Source organism: Oryzias latipes, chromosome 11, assembly GCF_002234675.1.
Source record: "Oryzias latipes chromosome 11, ASM223467v1".
NCBI lineage: Eukaryota > Metazoa > Chordata > Actinopteri > Beloniformes > Adrianichthyidae > Oryzias > Oryzias latipes.
In genome coordinates this window covers 14,946,378-14,970,489 of record NC_019869.2, presented here as the reverse complement: position 1 = coordinate 14,970,489, position 24,112 = coordinate 14,946,378, and the positions used below count along the sequence as shown (strand labels likewise).

Here is a 24,112-nt window from a genome sequence, read left to right as displayed (position 1 = left end):
GTTTCTAGTTCTTTAACTCTTATCTCAGCACTCACCAGTGTGGTTGAACCCGTGACCTGATATGGGAAAAAAATAAATAAAAATGTCCCCACGAAATAATATTTCACTCCCACGAAATAATAATTCACGTCATAAGTCATTCATAAACACGGATGTGAGCAATACTTGGATTTACAGCAGATACCTATACATTTCTGTCTGTGTATATCTCATTACAATGCATGGAAGACACCGAGGATGTTTATAGATTGGATTTACTTATTTTAAAAAGCTTTACAAAAGCATCGCTAATCACGTCTCCATTTCTAGGTTCACTCACATCGCGGTACGCACTTCTCCTTTTCCTGCCACAAAAACGTCTTTCCGCTGCTACTTCTGTGTCTCTGTGACCTATATTTGTTCAAGAGGGGAAAAATAAAAATAAGAATCAAACTAGGGAATCTACGTATTTATTATTGTCTCAATGAAAATACGAAAAATATCATAAGAGATTATCAGAGGTCTTGTATGTCTACCATTTCCTAATAATTGCTCCCACAGTTGACTTCTTCACACCAAGCTGCTTACCTATTGCAGATTCAGTCTTCCCAGCCTGGTGCAGGTCAACAATTTGGTTTCTGGTGTCCTTAGACAGCTCTTTGGTCTTGGTCATAGAGTTTGGCGTGTGACTGTTTGAGGATGTAGACAGGTGTCTTTTATATAGATAACCAGTTTAAACAGGTGCCATTAAGATAGCTAAGGAGTGGAGAATAGAGAATCCTCTTACAGAAGAAGTTACAGGTCTGTGAGAGCCAGAAATCTTGCGTGCTTGTTATATACAAATAAATTCTTTAGAAATCAGACAGTATTTTTTGTTTTTTCTCATTTTGTCTCTTATATTTGAGGTTTACCTATGATGAATATTACAGGCCTCTTTCATCTTTTTAAGTAGGAGAACTTGCACTTGGTGGCTGACTAAATACTTTTTTTAACTCACCCATCACCAACAATTGGACATAATAGTTTTTGCAAATGCTAGACCCACTGATTCTGTATCTCAAAAAGACACACATATACTGCAAGCATTTAATAATATTTGTTTTAGCAACACAATAGTAATCTAAAGTGTTGCACCTATACATTAAATGTCTCTGAGTGAATGGATACTGACCAAAGTGCGTATTTTTTGCAGTAGACTGTGTGTTCTAAATTCATATATGTTGCATTGACTCTAAAATAGATATTTATCATTTCTGGGGCCAATGGCAGATCCATGTTACATGTTCACAAAGGCATAAAAAAGAACAAATATTTAGTCTTTGCTAATATAGTGCAAGCTGTATTCAAATTTTTCAACTTTCTAAGGTCTGAGTGTGAGATAAGTCCTGCAATTTATTCACAGGACGACAATAATTTATTCATATATTCACATGTACTTGCTTTTGTCTCTAAAGAGTAAAACTGAATGTTCAGCAGTCTGTTCAGATAGTTGGTGCTGCTCTGACGTGCCCCTAAGCAATTTTGAAAACCCTCAAAAGGCAGGGGTTAAATTTCAGGGAATTGGATGCTAACAATCCAGCACCATTCTTATGGCTTTGTTTAGGTATATCTTCTGTCCTAAAAACATGCAGGAAACAGGAAATGGATCATTACCTGACTAATGGCCTCTTCACTTTCAAATATCTAACTAACCAGAGTACATTGTTTTCTGTAACATTTCCAGCATTTCCCCTTTCCGAACTCATCAAGTCATGGCAGTTGAGCCGAATGTAATCCCCAGAAGAAAGTTTAATAGTTTAAAAATCAATGATTTCAGTATACAAAAAAAAACATATAACTTTTTTGGTCCTGAAATGAAACTACAGCTGTGACATAGACCTAAAAGAGCAACTGTAAAACACATTTTTGGCACAAACGCAAGTTCTTTGCTCATGAAGCTTAACCAATCTAGAGAAGCAAGTGTTTCTTTTAGACTGGAGATGTTAAGGTCACAGCTGGGGAAGGTCGCAAGGACAGGAGCCTGGAAAATTACTCTGTCTCCAGCAATCAGGTAATGTTGTCTTTTCGTGTGACCTTGCCGCTGGAGGCTGCCAACATTGGGCTGACGTTTGAAGCTGATTAGGATGAGTTGCGGCTAAGCTCATTGTAGCTAGTTTTTTTTTTCTCAGAGAGCAGGATGAACATCCATCCTGGCAGGTAGTTTACCATTTTTAAGCATTGCTTTTTAGATCTTTCAGAAACGATCAGGCCGAAAGCCAGGAATGGTTTAAAGATGATTGAAAACTTTTTTTAAAATCAAACTCTAAGGCAAAGCTTTGATTTTAATTTGTGCCATAAACAATGCTTTGAAAAATATTGACTTGAACAACTTGAGCAATCCTAAGGCCAGCTCTGTCTTTTTCAAGCATTCATTCACTAATGAACTATAAAAAATTCTCAGCTGCTTTGAAAAGGTCAGGCATTAACAAAAACTTCCATAGCAAAGCCTAATTTGGATGTAAAACTCCCAGCAGGACTTCACATTAAACTTTATTTCTAGTTAATAAAGTAAAAAAACGAGGTAAACGAAGAATATCAAAAGTAAAGAATTTAGTGATCATACAAACATGTTCGTGTAAGTTCTCATTTAAACACATTTTGTTATTTTTACATTCTGAAACGTTGAGATCTTAATTCTTTAATGTGAGAAATTTGAATTAAAGAGCAAAATTCCCAAAAATGATTATTGCCAAGGTTGTTTATCACAATCTGTGAAGGAAATCATTGATAGAAAAAAACCTCCATTCAGCCATTCATTTTCTTCACCCACTATATTCCCTTCAGGGTCACTGAGTCTGTCTCCCTGTCCCAGCTACTGTTGGGCGAAGGCAGAGTACACTATGAACAGGTCACCAGTCTGTTGCAGGGCACACAATCACTCTCACAGGGACAATTTACAGCAACCAATGAAGCAAGTTTTTGAACTGTGGGAGGAAGCCAGAGTGCCCGGATAAAACCCACAGATGCACATTAAGAACATGCAAACTCCACACAGAAAAGTCCCAGCTGGGATTCAAACCAGGGCCTTCTCGCTGTGAGGTGGGAGCGCTAACCACTGTGACACCATGCCACCCTAAAAAAAAAAAGAACACTTTAACAAATAAAAGCCTTTCTGTACCTCTTTTCCCCTATAGAGTGAAAATAATCATCTATTAAAAGAAAAAAAAGAGACAGTTATGTTGAAGGATTAATTATATTGAGGTTTGTGCCTAAAGTTGTGTATAGATGTTTATTCTTGTATGCATTGAGCTGTCAGTCATTTAAGAAACCCAAAAGATTTGTTTTTTTTGTTTTTGTTTTTGTTTTTTTCAAAAAAGACAGCACTGAATGTGCACATGGTTTTTACTAAATGTTGATCTGTGGTGCACAGCCTGACAAAGTTCCCAACTTCTGTTACAGAATTTATCCCAAAACAGGAAGTATTAGTTGTTGCTGTTTAAAACTCTTCTGGTGGCAAGTTTCAGTAGCAAATGATTATCAATTCCCTTGTTTAGAAGTTAGATTTTACTCCCAAAAAATATATATATTTAGAAAAAAAAGTCCCAATTTCTGTCACACACCTGGGTGTGCAAAATGTGCTCTCCACATTTGACCCATCCCCTGGGTAAGCGGTGTGCTGCAGACAAGCCACACTCAGGAGGCAGCAGCATAAAGGCCCTTGCCCAAGGGCCCCCACTGGGTGATGTTAATTGCTCGCCATTGATATGGTAATTGCACCATGACCGAACCCTGGGTTCCTGCAGGGCATCCTTCCACCTTACCAACCGAGCTATCCAGGTGTAAGCCATAAGCCATTTCCATGCTGGGTTTTTTTGTGTTGCTTTTTTTTTTATTGTGGCAATTTAAAGTTGTTTATTTATTTATTTATTTATTTATTTATTTATTTATTTATTTATTTATTTATTTATTTATTTATTTATGTGTTTTGGTTTTGTTTTCAATCAGAAGCATTTGAGGGAGTGTTTTTATTCTTTGGCTTGGATCAAATTTTACTCAATCCAGCTGACGTTTTGTTTTTTAAACTATGAGTTTGATATTGTGAGCTCTGGTAAAGGTGCTGTCCTTGAATCTGACCTCCATTATGAGACATGACCACCTTTATAGACAAAAAGTAAGAAAATAAACAAAGAAAATGAAACTTAAACTATGTTTTTCTTTAAAAGAAAAAAAATAAAAAGAGAGAGAGGGGGCTCATGATCATTGGTTGAGTATTGGAATGAAGAACGACCAGTAAATTGAGATCTTTGCTTTCTGGCTCAGCTTCCTCTTCACCACAACGAAGCAGTACAGCGAGGGATGCCGCTCCGATCCGCCTGTCAATGTCATGCTCCAATCTTCCCTCACTCGAGATCAAGATCCCAAGATATCTAAACTCCTCCACCTGGGGCAGGAGCACTCCACCCAAAGAGAGAGGGCAAACCACCTGTCTCCAGTCAAGAACCATGGCCGTACTGACCTTCAGCCCAGCCGCTTCACACTCGGCCGTAAATCACCTCAATTCATGCTGGAGGTTCTGGTTCAATGAAGCCAACTGGACAACATTGTCTGCAAAGAGCAAAGAGGAAATCCTGTGGTCCATAAACCCCTGGATGTGCCTCGAAATTCTGTCGATTAAAACTATGAACAGAACCGGTGATAAAGGGCCGCCCTGCTAGAGTCCAACATGCACCAAGGACAGGTCTGACTCACTGCCAGCTATGCAAACCAAGCTCTTGCTCCGGTCATACAGAGACCGGACAGTCCTCAGCAAGGCTCCCGGGACCCCATTCTCCCAGAGCACCCATCCACAGGACATCATGGAGGACGCAGTCAAATGCTTTCTCCAAATCCACGAAACACATATAGACTGGATGAACGAACGCCCACAAACCCTCCAGCACCCTAAAGAGAGTATAGAGCTGGTCCACTGTTTCATGACCAGGACCGAAACCACACTGTTGTTCCTGGATATGAGGTTAGACTATTGGACGGACTCTCCTCTTCAGTACACTGGCATAGACTTTTCCATGCAGGCCGATGAGTGTGATTCCCCAGTAGTTAAAACACACCCTCCGGTCCCCCTTCTTGAAAAGGGTTAGAGTTAGCCATGCCAGTCTAGTGGTACAGCTCCCGACTGCAATGCTGCTGAGACGTGTCAGCCAAGAAACTCCAACAGCATCTAGAGACTTGAGGTACTCCTAGAGCCTTGCCACCAAGGAGCTACTTCAGTGACTTCAGCTTGGGTGATGGACAGCTTCTAGAGTTGGTAAACTGACATTATTAATGTGGACTTCTGCGTAAGTTGACAGTCAGCAGGAGCAAATCATTGCACCCACAGGCCCTGTCAAGTCATTCAGGTTGGCTTCACATCATTACTGTTCTTTGTAATCCCACATTACAAGGAAATGATAATAACAAACAGATATTATACAGATATTTCTAATGTCAGAATAATATTTGAAGTTGTTCAAAGTAGAAAAGGCAGCAACAAAATGATGTGCAGTGTTTTAATGAGGGCAAGACAAAAATGTTTGGATTATATATAAACAGCCATTTTACAGAAGATCCTGGCTGTGTCTGTTCTGTAATAAATGAAAGTTTCTCAGTGTAAACGTAGACTCATCCCAGAAACAAAGAACAAAAACCTCAAGGGGTAAAAAAAATAAAAAAATCCCCAACTGAATTCTGTCCAGACAAAAAAAAAAAAAAGAAATCTCACAAAGAGAAAAACACAAAGAGCTGCAGAGAAGCGGTTCCAAGCTGTAGAAGTGGAAAGAGCAGCTCCATGAACGAGAGGGAGCATAAAAGAGATGCTTAAGAACAGGATCAGGGGTGTGTAAAACAGCTCCACTCTGTGTAGCACACATTGCTTTCAACTGCTTAAAATTCCAAACTCATCTCTCAGCTGGTCCTCTCCACGTAATCAGTGAATCTACAACTCTGACATTTCTACTTTAAACAAGCAGCAGCAAATTAGCTGCAGCTGCATTTCAACCAATGCTTAGCTGCAGTTCTAAGTTTCCCTGGAAGTCAGAACAGAAACCATGCAGCGGCTGTAATTCATTCACATTGCAAGGCAAAACACAGTTGTATAACCCTTGTGCTATCCTAGGCAATTTAACATTGGGAGTTGGGTCATCTAGACCCACTAGACAGTGCTCTGAACCTTTTTTCTTCAATGATTTGTGATCTTCACTGGTGTCCATGGATTACATGAAATCTTTCCACCTTTATCCACCTTTGTCATGGTAGGAAGAACACGTCAATGTAAGGGTGGGGTCATAGGATAGCACAAGGGGTATTATGAGTTCTACCAAAAGGGTATTTCAATAATGATTTATTAGATTAACAGTTTAAAAAAAAAATCATTTTTTTCTTACGTTGTTATACTTTAAACATGGAGAACTCACCCAAAGGCTGAAGTACTCAAAACAATCCTCCCCTAAAAAACACAATGATGCGATCTAGAAAAAATGTAAAGACTGACCTCAGTCAATCCACCCATAATATGTGAAAGCCTTGAACACACTCCAATTAAAATCATGTTTTAGGTGTTTTAAAACATTCATGGCATTTTTATGAGATGGAGGACATATAATAAGAAAATTAAGCTCAAAATTAAATTTCTCAGTAATTCTTAATTTGGTAAATGGTAAATGGCGTATACTTATATAGCGCTTTCTACCCTCTTTCGAAGGCCCAAAGTGCTTTACAGTCACAGTCCCATTCACCACACACATTCACACACTGATGGCGGCTCCACTGCCAAATACTGGCGCCAACCTCCCAGAGGCAAGGTGGGGATCAGTGTCTTGCCCAAGGACACTTCGACACATGGGCATGCAAGGTGGGAATCGAACATGCAATTTACGATCATGGGTCAACCGCCCTGCAGTGCAGTGGTAAATTGTTGTGGTACTGGGCAGGCCACAAGCTTCCTGCTCTGAGCTCTCAGCAGTGGAGAGTGGAAGGGGGGTTGGGTTGCTCTCTGCCAATTTCTCATGTATGTTTTTTAATCTAGGCTAAAAACGGCATAATCACAATTGAAAAACTACTGGGAACACTTTTACAGTAGAAGATGTATAAGTCCCACTCTGAGCATCAAAAGATGCTCAGAGTGGGACTTATACCAGTTGTTTGCTACCCAAACTTTTCTAGTCAAAAAAATAATAATAACAATAACTAGTGAGATTGTACTCGCCTTTTCAGTAGTCATTCTAAGCCTGGTGAACTTTAGGGAAAGTACCTTATTTTAGAGCCAAAAGGTTGCAAAAACTGTGTTTTTGTGCAAGAATGTCCCACAAGGTTGTCTGTAAAACTGAGAAAATGTGAATTATTTACGCCACCTTCCAGATCACCAAAACACTTCCTCTGTAATCTGGACACGTCTGGATGCTCACCAATCTACAAGGTGAGTTTTGTCTGGGGGTTGACAATAAAAGCTTTGGACTCAGAAGCCTGGGGGGGGGCAACGAGGAGGAAAAATGAAAATGAAGAGGGAATAAAAGATTTTATTACTGTTTTAATATTTACTGTAGATTATTTTTTTGTTTTTTTAGCACGAGTGGATAAATAAAGCCCAGCTCTGAAGTGTCTCGTGACTTTCTGGAATTCATTATTAAATGTTAATAAACAGAATATTCTGGAGAAAATGCTGAAAATCGGGGACACTATCTAACAGAGGGGGTTAAATAATACCTGGACCCTTTGATAAGACAAGGTGACCGATAAACATTAAAGCACTATTACTGTTCAGACACTTGAGTGATGTTAGAATTTGATGATGCCCTGGGGGAGCATTGAGCTGCACAGAGAGGCACACGAAGGAACCAGTTGTTTCCAGTTGTTGTCAATCCAACCCAAGCAGGAGACATTAGATATTTATGACCCCACTGGGAGTTTTAACTCTTCGTTCCCCAATTTTCAGGCAGACACTTGGCCACTGAGCTGATAAATTTTGATGAAATAATCTAAAAAAAAGCAAAAATTTGATTTTTGATTACTAAATTGCAGATCTACTTTGAATCAGCAAATTCTCAACATTATAGAATACAACATGAAGGTTATCACATTAGGTAAAAGAAAAACTTGATTTATTTATTTTTTTAATTAAATATAAATACATACAAAAAATTGCTTTAAGAAAAACGACGTTTATCCATATTTTCCACTCATCAGGGACCGGGTCGCGAGCGCAGCAGTCTAATCAAAGATGCCCAGACTTCCCACTCCCTGGCCACTTCCTCCAGCTCTGCAGGGATTCCAAGGTGTTCCCAGGCTAGTCGAGAGACAGTCTCTCCACTGTGGGTCTTCCCTGGGGTCTTCACCCAGTTGGACATGCCTGGAACACCTCCCCAGGGATGTGTTCAGGAGGCATTCAAACTAAATGCACGAGACACCTCAACTGGCTTCACTCATTATGGAGGAGCAGCTTTAAAAAACTGATGAGTTTCTGAGGAATTAGTTGCCATTTTTTAAAAACCAGCCCATTTCTCTTTTAGCGTTAGAAGAAAATGCCGCCGTGCAAATTCGAAAAATGCCTAGGCGGCCACTAAACAAATAGAGAGAAATTGTCCATTCGCTGTTCAATTTTAACTTCTTAAAACCTCTGCAGCTAACGACTGCGACTGCCGCCACCTGGTCATCTACTCTCCATCAACAAAACTAGGGATGGGAATAGAAGCCCCATGAAGCTTTCATGGGGTTCATGTCATTGTGCCGGAATAATGAACCAACCATTCAGGTGTGACGTTTTCCGTGAGAAGTTCTTGACACAGCAAAACACACATACATGAAGAGAATAAACGCAAGGCAAAAAAGAAAACTTTAAAAAATGCTAAGCTATTTCTATTGTGGCAAATGCTATTCGCCATTATAAACTCATACAAGTATTCTGTTTATAAATAACGTTTGTAGTGTATTATCGTATTAGGAGAAACCAAGTTGAAACAATCCCAAGGCACAGTGCGTTATTTACCAGGAACCTTGGTAAAGTGCAATGGACTGACGCGGATTCCAATACAGGGGAAACAATAGAACTGGTCGGGAAACGTTCGGTTTCGACCAAATGATGCATTTGGCACTTCACACGTCATCAACCACGTGATCTGTGCTAGTTGACAGACGCCCTGAAACATTGTGCCGAACTACTCTGCTTCACGAAGATGAAACAAGCGCCGAAGCGTCAGTGTCAAACGGGCCATCCCTAAACAAAACCCTTTCAACTAGTTACACTCATTCTTGCTGGGTATCATTTTTAGAGAAGTTTGCACAATCAAACACCAATCACAGCAGCTTCTGAAAATCAAGATTGACCCACAATATGGAAAGAAGATTTTCCTTTCATGTAATTAGCTGTACACAGCTGATGGATTATGCAATACCACTTACACGTCTGCACAAACAAAAGATGTTACTTAAGTGGGAGAAATGAGCAAATTAGACAGGATTGAAGAAGAACTATAAAGGTCTTCCCAAGCAAATGGTGCTCATCATCCTATTAGCCTGTTGGGCTGTGAAAAGAAGGGGGGGGGGGGGCATCTGCAGAAAAAGCTGTGAGCAAAACCCGCTGGAGCAGCAAAAGAAGAGGTTAGAAGAGAGTGAATTACAGCCACGACCAGCACTGTCGACAGGAGGCCCTTGTTGGAAAAGACCAGATTGAAATAAAACTGTAGCAGCAGCCATCCCACTGTGAGCTTTGAACTTGAACATACATGGCTTTCATTTAGCTTCTGTTATTTTTCAGTTTACAGTTTCACAAAAGCTATTTATGTCTTGTAAATGTCAGTGGGTTTTTTTTGTGGCTTTTTTTTTTTTTTGTCATTTGTGGTGACACAAATGCCACCAGCCATCTGTCTGGCAATGAAAGGAACTTTGGGCTGTGTGAGTTATTTGTCCGTGGCGGTGTGACGGGACCATCGATTGCTGTCTGTTTATCCAGCTAGAAAGAGTGAAAGAACAGAACCTTGAATTTAATCAAACAAAAGACTAACCACGCCAACTTATCTAAATCAGCTTGTTTAAAGGTGGATTGTGAGCAAAGACAAATCACGCCTCAAGCAGAAAAGAGAAAAATTCTCCATAAAATGAAGACGTGATCAAACTATTTGACGTGTCAAAAGTGTTTGAAATAAATTTTGATTTAGAATTTCTTCATGTTTTGTGGATCTATTTGTACCACAAGTGTATCTAATCATAATCAGGTTTGTGAGAGGATATAAAGTATTTTGAGTAAAAACAAAGAAAAATCACGTTTTTTTAAGTTGTAAAAACATTATTTGGTTGCAATCTTTCTTCCTTGTGGCTCACAGATTCAATTGCTGGAGTTTGGGTCAACTTTTCTGTGTGTGAAGAAAAATCTGATCTACAAAGATAAAGCTGCTACCTTTTATGTTGCAGTTTGTAATAATTGTTAGAACATCTCAGGGTCAACTATAGTGGACTGGATTCTGCAACTTCTAACTCCAGCTTATCTTCAATAACCATGTATTCAGTGTTCAGCGTTGGCTTCATTTCTTTGCACCGTCTCTATCTGCCTATTTGTATGGCGAAGACAAATGTGAAAACTGGGATGTTGTCTGCATGATAACTCTGTAAACATCTCAGCTGTTGCATTATTCACCTTAAAAAAAAGACAGAAACAGTGAACATGTGCTTGGTGTCCAAAGTTAGTTTGGCCAGTAGCTCCATTGCAACACATCAAAGCATAGACTTGCATTTTAAGAGAAGTAAGGCTTGTTTGAGTGAAGCTGCAGAGTTGAAGTCAAAGAGCATAATACATATTTTTATTGTTAGATCGAGAGCCCCATGTGTTTTTTTGTTTTTTTTTATATAAAAGCATAACTTGTGCTGGAAGATTTTACTCACAGAACGTGGTAAAATTACACATTTATTATGTAAAATAATCTGGAAATCAACACACTATTATTATTAGAAAAAATCTCCTACAAGTAAATTACACAAAAGTCTCTGAAAATATTTTACCTCAACAGAAACCAGCGCTAGTCATTCTTGAGTACACAGTATGCCCACAGTTCCCCTAACTAACCAAGGAGCAGGCTTGTGAGTGACTCATTTCTGTGCTTTCACCTTGGAAGTAGCACTTAAACTCAGAAAGTCTTACTCATTCAGCCTACCTGCTGAATTTGAACCCTGCCTAACTGACTTCCTTGCATTCAGAGAGCTATGGTCACCGTAACCTTGAGGAGACAACACATGGCGAGGATCTCATCCAACCTGAGCTCCCAGCCTCTGACAGGACGAAGAGTCGCAGAGGTATTTTCTGCTCCGCATTTCAAATTTGCCTTTCACTGCAAAAGGTCCTCTAACGATATCCGCCCAAGCTTTTAGGAGTGACGGGTATTCAAAGTGGCTGCAGGGTAATGGGCAGCAAAGTCAAATCTGCACGTGAGGCGGCAGTGGTTACGAAGCAGAGGAAGAGGAACAAAAGGAGGTGAAGGAGGACAAAGAATGCCGTGCTACAGCCTCCACATTCATCCTCAGCATCTCTTTCTCTGCATGCCCTCTGGTGTTTCCTCGCTGCCCTTGTCTCTGAGAACTAAATCAGGAGGGGTTACAGGTGCGCTGAACAGATCCCATGCCCCCCTCCTAATTCATTCCTTCCTCCTCAGTCTGCTCAAGCCTCATTAATCAGGTGATGCAGATGCGAGGTGACAGGCTGGCCCGGCCGACCCCTGGTTAGTTCACTTCAATTCCACAATGTTGGGGTGAATGTCCTCTTCTGCGCCTTTTCTCGCCACTGCAGAGATACCGAACATTCCCTCCTTTAATGTCTGAAATGATCCCAGGTGAGGGATTAGAAAGACAAACCAAAGATGAACCTTATCTTCGTTCTGCAGACAGACCTGACACTATTACTATCAGCATGTAGTTATTGCACTAAACTTCCCTTGTCTTCAGAGTCAGGTACATGACACCCCTGGAGTAAGTACTGTACTCCTAGGAGAGTCTTTATATCTGTGAAATACCTTTTTTTTCCTGTTGAGCAGAGAAACCCTAAATTGTCTAAGAAAATTTTAGGTAAAGTAGATTTTTATAGACTAATGCTTTGTCAATACAGGTAGAAATGTAAAAGAAAAAGGAAGACTTTTTAGTCCTGCTATGGGAACATTTCTAGGTAAAGGTACAGTGACTGAAAAAAAAAGTATTTTGGTTCCCCATAAAGGTTAAAAGAACGCTTTTTTTTGTGATTCTGCAATAATTACTTTAATAAATCAACAGAACATATAAATCGGGTAATGTGACAGTCTGGTGGGAAAGTTAACCACTTGAAACTGAGTAAATGGCTGCTGAAACATACAAGCAAATCACTTTAAACACAGCCATTCCCCTGTGATCTCACCCAGCTTTCTTCTTGTGCTTTACGTTCCGGCAAAGGCCACCTCATCTATCAAAGCACACATCAGAATCTCATTGCACTGTGACGGTTTAGAGATTTTCTGTTTGTTTGCCAAAACAAGGTCAAATTAAAGAGAAACTCCACTATGGCTCCTATTTTAGCTGCAGCTCAGGAAGAACCATGTGGAACTTTTCTTTACCTTTTCTTATGTTCCACCTTCATGATATCGGAGCCACCAAATGAAAACTTTGCATGTATTGATTAGGGATAACATGGCTCATTTTGTCCTTCACAGCTGCCTCCCGTTCAGCATCTTCTTTAATCCTCGCTGCCTTCTTTCAGTTTTAATGTCTTTGTAACACTTGATCCTCTCTTTTGTATCATTTTGAAGCTTTCATTGTCTCTTTTTTATTCAAACTGCTGCCTTACAGTTACCTAGATCATCACTGTCAATTTGAATAGTATTTAAATCAGTCATATTTTTATTTTTTTTCCATTTTCACTTATGTTATCTGCACAGATCTGCTATTTTAACAAGCCTTTCATTTTGTCAATATGTATGTTTTACCATCATTTATCATAATTGACTTGTTCTTTCTGGTTTCATAACTGGATTTTAGAAAATCTCTCGTTTTGAAAAGTATCCTTTCTTCTTATTACAATGTCAATACAGATTTTGGAATGAAGTTGTATTTTTTCTAGTGGCTAAACAGTAGAAGTATTTTTTTCTAGCAAAAAACCTTGTCTTCACAAGGTTTTCACAAACTGTTGCTGGTATTTTTGGCCCATTCCTCCATGTAGATCTCCTCTAGAGCAGTGATATTTCAGGGCTGTCGCTGGCCAACACGGACTTTCAACTCCCTCCAAAGATTTTCTATGGGGTTGAGATCTGGAGACTTGCCAAGCCACTCAAGGACCTTGAAATGCTTCTTATGAAACCACTCATTTCTAGTGACCCCATGGGGTGGGATCTTATTGGGAGCCCCAGATCAAGGGAGATTAACAGTCGTCTTGTATGTTTACCTATTCCAAATTCAGTCTTCCCAGCCTGGTGCAGGACAACAATTTGGTTTCTGGTGTTCTCAGACAGCTCTTTGGTCTTGGCCATAGTGGAGTTTGGAGTGCAACTGTTTGAGGATGTAGACAGGTGTCCTTTATATAGATAACCAGTTCAAACAGGAGCCATTACTACAGGTAACAAGTGGAGGACAGAGGATCCTCTTACAAAAGAAGTTACAGGTCTGTGAGAGTCAGAAATCTTGTTTGTAGGTGACCAAATACTCATTTGCATATAAATTCCAGACAATGTGTTTTTCTGGATTTTTCTTTTTCTCATAATGTCTGTCATAGTTGACGTATACCTATGATGAAAATTACAGGCCTCTCTTATACTTTTTCTTAAGTACTTCTGATTATTTTTGTGCATTATTTGATTATATGTGGACTTGCAGATATCATTTTTATTTTGAGTGACAAATTTTTTGTATATGTTCAATATTTTGTTGAAATTTCAGCACTAATCCTCTTTTTCATCTAAATATAAGCACATTCATTTGTTCAGTTTTTCTGCAAACTCCTGTGTTTGTGCACACATCTTGTTTTTTACTTGCATTCATTGGTCCATTTTCAGCCCACCATCCTCCTCCTTTGTGTGATTCTCTTTTTTTCATTCCTCCTGAGCTCAACCTCGTCGCGAAATCTGCAGATCTTCCACTGCGGGTCGATAGTCCACTCACTTTCTTCTGCGCGGTGCAGAGCGTAATACGCCAAAAGAGTGTGTGTTTGTGCACGAGGGGGTAGGAACGTCATGTCAAAGCTTGATGAAACACACCTCTGAATGAAAGCAAGTCCATTCATCTCCTTGTTCTCGGGCATCCATTCATAGAGGCTGATGGGGCGATAAAGACAGCAGGGCTGGAAGGGAAAAATGCAGTAGATATGAAGATGGAGGGAGGGGGGGAGTGAATAAACTAAAAAAGGCAGGAAAATTCAGATGAGAAGAAAAATAAGTAGGAGCGCCAAGAGAAGAAAAATGAGGAGGAACGGAAGGAATGCGCAGTCATCTTTCTCTGTGTGGCCCGTGACGGACTAACATCTCTCGCCTGATGCCAGCTGGGATGACAGCCAGCAGAAGGCTGGATATGATACTGATGTCACAACTTCCTTCACGTCACTTCAAAGCATCCCGTCCTGAATGTTACATAAAAGCTGGCTTTCAAAAGGTCACAGCCTTTTTCATTTCACTTCTTTAGATTAAGCTGATGTAAATGTATTAGCTGAACTTTCCTTCATTAATTTTTTTCAGTGATGTTTGGGTTTAAGTGTAATTGAACAGACTCGTTTCACTGCAGCTCCTATGACGAAATATTTATCTTTCTTTAGTGTTTGAACCCCTCTGTACTCACTTTTGATCTTGTGTTGCTTTGGAGTTCGGCAGTGTTTGTCCTCTGTGGCCAAAATCGTCTGCAATAACTAAAATGTCTTTCCTAAGAAACTGATAAAAACCCAGAAAGAATTTAAAATCTGATAGCTTTTAGCCTCTGTGCAAAATGCTCCATCAGCTGAAAAAGCAAGACAATCACAAAAAATGCTACAAATTCTAAATAAACGATAACATGCCAGATTCTCAGAAAAATGTGACAAGCAAAAGTGGCACAATAAACAGAAAATGCAACTTTGAGTAAAATGGAAAGAGAAAAGAATTTAAAATGTATGATGAATATTGTGAAGACATTTGATTGAATGTTATCCATGATCCCAAAAAACAAAAATCATAAAAATGTTGGTAAAATTCTTCAACAAATGTTGAAAGTCAAAATTAATTTAAAAAAAGTGTAATAGACTTCATAAAGTCAAAGCTTTTTTGAAATATTTTACAATTATAAGCTTAAACTGGTAAGTGATGCATTAAAATGGGAATTTTGTTAAACATCATGTAAAAAATAAACGTAGAGTTCTAAAAACAATGTAACTGATAGAAATGTGTTCAATATTTATATATATTCAACAGTAAAGTAGGATTTAGCTCTAAAAGAAAGGAGAAACATACCAAATTACTCAGCCCCAAAACCCACATTTGAAAACAAATCCTTAATTAGTAACATTTTTAAGCTTGTGATTTATTAATGGCATAATAGCTACTCTGATAATACCCCTAACAACATTTGGAAATACCATAAACTAAGCTAAAAGTTTTAAGTGGAATCAAACACTTAACCTTTCCTGCAGATCTTTGGTTCCAGTTGGATTAATCAGATATTTTATTCACTCTATGATGAATTTAGAGGATATTTTTAACACTTTTGCTGCATTTATAAAGCAGCGGTATTCATGGCATTCCCTTCGATATATTATTGATTGCTGTGACACTAGTATTGACCTCTGTGCATTTTTCAGGGAAATAACCCCTGACATTTGTAATTATCTTTTAGTTCTTTTCCATTGTAATTACTTATGTGCTCTTGGAAAAAAAGGCCACACAGGGGGCTTATCTACAGTCAATGAATGGAGTGTAGCAAATGAAGACCACCTAAAAGCTTTTAAGATTAAAGACAACATTACTATTATCTTTTATGTGAATTTTCATGTTAATAAGTGGCCACGTTGATGAAAATCACCACTATTTGCATTTGTAAACTGTCCACTCAGGAGTAATGAACACAGAGTCACAATAATAAAGAAAAACATTTCATCAAAAAGCGTTAAATTGGCCTCACCAGCAAAAACAGAGTGAACCCTGAGGACCCCGGAGCTGTTTAAGCCACAATACCAGGCTCATAATGAGGCTTCTAATTGTTTGCAATACTAAAAAGCTGAAAAGTTGCATTTTGATTTAAAACAGCTGCCTGCACACGGGGAAAAAATCACCCTAGTAACCTTTTTTTTTTGGTCTGATAAATGTAAAAATGTTCTATGGGATTTAATGAGAGCAGATTTTTTATGTTTTAGTTTAAGGTAAAACTGTTCTAATCAGACATGTATGAGCCTTACCATGGGCTTATAGTGTAAGTAAAAATAATTTCTGGAATATTGTAATAGTTTTTCTGATTTTTGTTTACAACATAAAATGAGTGGAATTAACCCTTAACAGAGTTTAAGTTGTGCAAAGATTTGGGGGAAAAATCACATTGTTCTAGCTCTTACATTTGATCATATGCAATTCTGTTTTCTACTATTTTAGAATAAAATAGAAATTATTTAAATATTGGGGTTTAGTATTTTATGAATTGTTAATTTTTCTGTGATTTTTGCTGCTGTAAATATATTGCTATGCTTGCAAGGAGATACATCCATGTCTGAATTTTTTCCAAAACATGTCAATTACCTGAGAGTAATGCTTTTTAAGATGTTTGCAGGGAAAAAAAGGAAAATTGCTGTTCTATCTTAGATAAATGGAAGAATATAAAATCTTTGTTCATTCAGCTGTTGACACAATTGGAGTCAGCCCACCTTCATCCAAATTAGACAAGGCAAGTGCAGTGTCAAAGAATGGCCACTAAGAGCTGTTTCACTGTGGGCTGGAAACCTGGAACAAGCTGACCCGAGTCAACAAAGTATTGTTCATAGTTGGCACAAAAGACATGGAAGTTCATCAATCACATGAATGCTTGCTCGGAGAGTGATGTGTGACAGGGAATATAAAAAGTAAGACTTGCTCTGTTCAAAAAAGAAATGTTTTTTTCTGCCCTTTTTTTGTTTGGCTGTGAAAGCTCAGCGATGCTGAAACATAAAAGTGTTGTCCTTGTATCAAGGTAATCTTCAGAAGCTGCATTTAAAGCGGACAACAAGACAGTTTTCTGTATCCTGCCCTCCTCGATTAATTTAGCAAAATTATCCCTTATTTGTAGCAAGATGGAGGGTTTTGTTTTTTTATTTGTTGGGCTGAAATTCCCTACAGCTTAATGCTTTCGTAGTTGAGGCCATTTTCTTTACACCTGCCGGTAGATAACTACCAGTAAAAGCGCAATCAAACAGTTAGCAAGTTATTGTTCTAATCCAAAAGCAGCGCCCAGAAACAGAGACATGTACCTTAGATGTTTTCACATATCAGTTTTTATGTGCTTTAACGTGAAGTAATTTGTAGTTTTAAATGGTAGACCAATTAGATTAGGAATTTTCCTTTTTTCTTAAATCAACAAGCAAAACACTCCCTCCCTTCTCTATTTGATTACACTTTAAGCCCCTCCCACTGAAAACTAACCCAGGTAGACTTTTCAGAGTATTTCTTTTTTTAAATCTCTCAAAGCTCTTACCAATGGTGAAAGGTAAGGGTTGCTCTGCACCAACGGTCCCATCGGCAATTAAAGCTATGCTCACGCCAGCATTTCACGTGCATTCAAGAATGGGCGTTTAGCACATGGTGTTCACAGTGGACGAGCAGGTAAGGGTGTCTTCTACTTTTTCTTTTTTACTACCACATGTCCACTACCTAGAGTTGGAAGAGGCTTGCTGCGAAATGTCAAAGTGGTGCAAATCTCACAAATCTTGCCCCAGGCTTTTTCTTTCCCAGCTCAATTCCGATGTCTGAAAGAGTTGGTGTCATAAAATGTCGGCTGGGCACAAAACACAACTGTTAATTTCTCCTTCAAGATCAATCTTCAAACAGTTGGCACATCCGTGACTTAAAACGGATAGCATCTATTTGTCTCTACCAAATCCGAGTCCCTGATTGGTTAAAGTTTACATATACTTTTCATTGGGAGTGGCCAGATGAACGCCCATTGCAGAGGGCGGTGTGACCGTAGCTTAAGAGAATGATTTCTGATGAACTACTGTTGCTTTGCATAAACTATGTCGTACAAAAGAACATTTTTTTTGTTTTTTGGGCTAAAAATTGCATAATCATAATTAAAAGACCAATTCAAAGGCTTTTAAAATAGATCTAAAGATGAGAGTGTCTATAAAGCATTCTATAAAGCCATGACATTAAATTGTCTTTGCTTGAATCAGGTCACTGGTTGTGAGTTTCTTCCCTTAACAAAGAGCTACCCAGCCAGTATCTCACTGGGCTGCAATAGGTTGCAAACACTTGAGGACAAAATTGTGACAAATGACGTTTGGTTTTACTTCTCATCGTGTTAGCCCCACTCGTGCATTTCTCTTACTTTGACTCAGATGTCTGGTAAATCTGTGAATTATTGCCGAAACAAAGAAGCGCAGGATAGCGTGTGAGTGCAGGAAGCTTCAAGCAGACATTTGTCACCGCGCTTCAGAATTACAGTGAAGCGAGAGCACAGCTCTGTGACTCATGGAAGAAAATGAGAACCCCGCAAACACTTCCAGACACTTTGGAAAGTCAACTCTGCTGTCTGCTAGCTATCACAGCTCAGGAAGATGCAGCCTAAGAAGGCAAAGCAACAGCTGCTGGACAAAAGTGTTACTTTAAAGACTCAATTCTTTATAAACTCCAAACTCATCACACTGACAAATGCCAGCATACCTAAACGTATCAGCATTGTGCTCTCATTAAGACGCATTTTTATGAAAATAATAGAAAAATCTTGGAAACGGTGCAGTTTGTTTTTCAGAGACATTTTGTTTCTTCCCATCACTTCACAAACGACTGCTTTACAAACTCAACATTTGGAGAATACACAGCGAGGGAAATGAGCTTTGTTTTAGCCAAGTTCAATATTTGTTTTATCACAGATGATTTTTCAATAATTTATTAGAAGAAATGCAGTTATTTAGCTATAAACTGCTGGTTCTGTGTATTTTAAAGCAATATTATTCTTAAAGTAACTGAACAAAGAATCAGCCGGCAGTAAAAAGACTGTTTTGTAAATTTGCAGCAAAAAGTTTACTATTTTTAAGAAAAAAGTTCACATAGCTGGAATAGTTTCAACTGAAGCCACAGAAGAGCAGTTTTACTTTTTGTTTACAAATAGCTTTCTCTGTATATGTGCAGAAGATGACAATACATCTCCCAAAAACACAAAATTAATCATATGACAGAATCCATTAAATGAAAGGTTCAGTTCTGTTTTTTTTCAATCAGAAGATACCTGGCTCAGCAATATGGACTGACAAACAAAGTGCTGGGCATTGCCAAAAATTATTCTTAATAGGTTAATGTGCAAAATACACAAACATAATGCAAAAATGTGATTTTGAATAATATACAAAAATATTATGCTGGGCAAGTTTGCAATTACTAGTTGAAAAACATCTGCCTTTTATTAATTAAACTTTACCAATACTTTAAAGGCTGTTGATTGTGTCTCCCTGGATATCAACCAACTACAACAAATAAAGAAATCCTTTATTTCTGTATACAAATCTATTTAGCGGCGATTACATAAGATCTGAACTTGTGGAAACGTAAAGAACAAAAAACCGATAACAGCTCTCCTACACAGACAACATGTGTCACAAATCCTATCATCTCCAAAACCTTGTCTTTCCAATATTAGCTGTTACGGGCGTGCTCTCCTCACTTGTCTGCTTAATAGCTCAGCGTGCTACAACTTTTTCAGCAATGCTGACGGCTGATCTCATCACAGGTGTCTTCCCCTCCAGTCGTAAGTGAAGCTGCTCAAAGAGGCTCTCCAGAAACTAAGGTTCAATTCTTAAATTGGCATAAACTCAAGGATTTTGCTTTGATCAAAATTCGTGTCACTGAGTCCGAATAATAACACATAGTTGACATCATTAAAATCATTAAAATAACCAAAAAAATTCATTACTTGTAAAAGTGATGACGATTGTCAATAGATAATGAAAACTAAAGTTTAATGTTTCAGAGTGAATTTTACGTCAGGTCAATTAAAAGAAGATGTTTTGAATGTCAGAGTTCCCAAACCTACGGTCATTTCTTTGCCCTGTATACCTGCTGGACCTCCCTTTAACTGGTTTACTGTCCAAATGCTTCATGGCATGAAATAATTTAAGCTCAGATTGCTTTGAAACCTGCCTTCGGGCCATTTGCACCTGTGTGGCGTCACTCATCTTCTTCTTGACCATTGCCCACTGACTGGAGACTTCAGAAAACTCCTGTGAACCAACACCAGCAGATTATATGGAAACCAAAACCATCACTGATAGTGGAAGCTATGAGGGCACAATGTCTTTCAGTCCAGTTTTTTGCTCTACTTGACCAAGTAAGACGTTTATGGCAAAGACATTGGTTCAGTACTGGCTAAAGATGAGGAATGTAGCAGGTGTAGCCAATGTCTAGCATCTGTCTGTGGGTTGATGCTGGTGCATCTCCTCCCACCACACTTTGTCCTTCAACTCAGTTTTACATTATTCTTGATGTGGATACAAAGGTGGTTGATGACCATCTTTAGAACATGTGTCAAGTCATGTGCCTGCTGACCCAGACTGAGAGACCAATGAAAGATCAAGCAAGCTACTAGGGTCTAGAATTAATTGGCTTATCAGGCTATAACATTATGCTTTTATAAGATTTGAAGACCCACTCCAATTACAATCGTGATTTTAGCATGGTCTTGTAGCATTTTTCTAATGATGAAGGATATACAGTCCAAAAGTTTGGACACACCCTCCCATTCATTTGAATGAGAAGGTGTGTCCAAACTTTTGGTCTGTCCTGTATATCAAGAAAATTAAGACTAAAACTGCATTTCTCAGTATTTAGTTTTTTTTTTTAAATCACGGTGAATCTAGTGCAGACGTGAAAAATGTAGTTTGAAAAACCTTGTAGTAAAATCTACAATTGACAGGCCACAAGCTCCCTGCTCCTCTTCCTCCTGATGCATCCACTTAGGGACTTATTTTGACAAAAAATGCATAATCATATTAAAAAGACCACTGCTTTGAAAATGGATCAAAAGATGATCAGACTGGAACTTTGAAACTTGAAATACATAATTCCTCTTTATGATTTTTCCTGCATTGTTCTTTTTTTGAAATAAAAATTATTTAACTGTTTCCATGTTCTAATATTTTAATTTCTCTATATAAACATAGTCCTGATGGAAAGATGGCACATAAGCTTGTTTACAACTGTCTACAATCACCTCCAGTCCTCCAGGACCATTGTCAGTCGACAGGACAAGCAATTCTAAAAAAAAATTAAAAAATGATCAGGTGATTGCAATCTGTTGCTGATCTGATACTCCAGTGAGGTGACTTCAATATGGTTGGTCTTTGTTTTTTTTATCTCTAGGATTTACCCATAAATTACCCATCAGCAAAAAGTTTAGAGATTCAGCAGCAAAGTAAAATTTCCCAAATGTTAGCCAAGAGCAAGAAACTGAGGCTACAATTCTTACTGACTCATCAAACCCAGAAAACAGAATATTAGAGCACTAGTCAGCACTTTTAACCAGACCCAAGAGAACTTGCAAGCTTACTGGTATATTTTTCATATTTCAAAGACTGACTGGTAGATTTCATAGAAGTACAGCAGCCTTTAACTGCATCAAGCACAAGGCAATGATTTTTATTCATTTCGCATCAACAGAAATAGTCAGCTGGGAGCCAGAGACGTTTCTCACCAACATCAGGGAAACTGCTGCCTCAGCAGTCAGTGGTTTTAAAATGGCTGAAGGAAGAAGACATTGCAACTGAGGTGTTTTTCTTCTTTGTAAATTAGGGCACAGGGTCACAAAAGCATGTGACAAGCATTACTAAACATGGTTTACAAGCTAACTGACTTCAGGAGTCCAGTTTTTTTCTTTGAGACTTTAAAGCAAATGTTAAAAGGAACATTTATTACTGCGGCTTTCAGTGTGGAGATCTGTAACCGCCAGAGCAACTATACCAAGGCTCCATGTCCCTTTAAATAATGTTGCACTGACCAAGAGCTTTCATTGTGGCTTTATAATTCTATCAAAAACACAAATACCTTTGGCTGAAAGTATGCATTATCTAAGGCACCCCCCCCCCCCCAACCTAAGAAAATACATATTTATTGAAATAACTGAACGATGTCAAGGAAATCACACAAAGAAATCCATAGAAATTAAGTATGACTGGAAATTACATCCACAGAGGAATGAAGGCAAACTGTTGAATCAGCCCCAACTCCATCATCCTCCTCACCATCATCATGCACCTCATCCTCAAAGATGTTGTGTGAGGAGGGTGACTTCTCCTGGCTTTCAATTCACATTCACCCCTTCTGTCCTGAGGAGGGACATGTACGCACGGTTACAACAAACGCCGGCGCGCGCGCGCACACACACTTAGACACCAACCCCGGCTCAGACCTGACAGGTCGCCCAGAGCGGATGGTGCTGAAAGGTGAGGAAGAGGGAATGTGAGCCGGAGAAAAGCCGAACTCACTTCTTTCTAGCTCTGCGCAACAAGCAGTTGCAGAATGCCCGCACGAGGAGACGCAAGGCGCGCGGGGAGGCACTATGCGGGTTTTCAGAAATGTCACCTCTGAATCACAGCTGCGAGAACTTGTGTCTCCACTTTGTGCGCGACGTGGACGGAAAGAAGGACTGAAATTGGTCCCTGGATGTGCGCGTCTGGATGAAATCCAAACCAAACCATATCGAGGTGCATGGGCATCAATGACAGAGGGGTCAAAGTCCTGCTCGTGAAGCCTCCTCTGGAAGCCCCGTAGAGCTGGACACAGTTGCGCGAGACGTGGCGCAACATTTTCACCTTCACAGACAGAGAACAGAGTGTCCGACAGAAGACACGAGAAGAATTTTACTCACTGTTTTCAGGAGCTCCTGCTCTCTCCTCCTCCTCCTCTTATCGCTCTCCCGCTCTTCTCCCTGTGCGCCACAATCCACCCGTCCATCCCTCCACTGGACATTTCCTGCGGTACGCAGCCTGATTGATTGTATTATTGCGGGGTAACGTCCTCGGGATAGAGCGACAATACATCACAATCCCCCCCCCAAAAATAAAAAATAAAAAAATGCAGACAGGCAGGATAATGCGCGCGCACGAGCCGAACAGTTTTGGAGCCTTTTTTTCCACCCGGCGAGGCTACATGTTGCTGACTGCTACCTCTATGTCCCTCTCACTCACCCTCTCCTCTGCCGTGATTTTGTTAAAATTCAGTATGTACGCTCCGTCACCTAGCAACCTCTCTCTTCCTCCCTCCTCCCCGTCATATCCCTCTCATGACTTCCTCGCGACACGTGTTGCATGCTAAACTTAGTTGCCCCGTTTGGGATGATTTTATTTTCCTGCTTATCCCTGTCCATGTGTGGGTCTCTTTCCTCCATTCTTCCATTCATCCATCCATCCAGGGCTGGATCCATGTAGTCTGGGGCCCGGGGCCAAACAGCCACAAGGAAGGCCCCTCTCCTTTCTCTCCTTGCCAGGAGTACACCTGTTTTTTTTTTAGATTCCAATAATGACACCAGTGGCATTTTGTAGACTTTCAAATGATTACAGGTTTGAGACTTTTTCTTCATTTTTGACTCCAACACAGTTACCCACGCAGTTCCAATCAACCTGTTGCTGCGTTCCACCCCTTACACCTGCACAATTAGCGTATAGCAACTTATCAGGACAAATCCAGCTGTTTTTAAAAACACAACTTAAGATTTTAGAAGGCAAATTATTGATTGGAGATCTACATGATCTACATCTGATCTACATCAAACTGTTGGTGCTAAGGGTATAGATTGACACTGTCCCCTTTTGGGTGGGACAGGGTTTGTTCTGCTCTTTTTTTCTCCTTTTTCCATCATCTCATCTAACAAAAATGTTTCAAATTTGATTTCACAGTTTGGAGCTACTGATGTTCTTGTCCTTGATGTTTCGGACTCTCTGATGTTAAGGCTGCTTTACCCTGGTCTGTCTGCAATACGTTTCAGTTGCGTT

General features: G+C 39.3%; 1 protein-coding gene across 1 annotated transcript in view; it reads right to left on the bottom strand.

The window, feature by feature from the left end:
- The window catches only part of LOC101172912 (glutamate receptor ionotropic, NMDA 2D), a 244,735-nt gene extending 221,297 nt beyond the window's left edge, over positions 1-23,438 (bottom strand). Inside the window, exon 1 of the mRNA XM_011480970.3 lies at positions 22,990-23,438. The gene's annotated coding sequence lies outside the window, so the exon portion shown is untranslated. The remainder of the gene's footprint in view (positions 1-22,989) is intronic.
- Between the last annotated feature and the right edge of the window lie 674 nt (positions 23,439-24,112).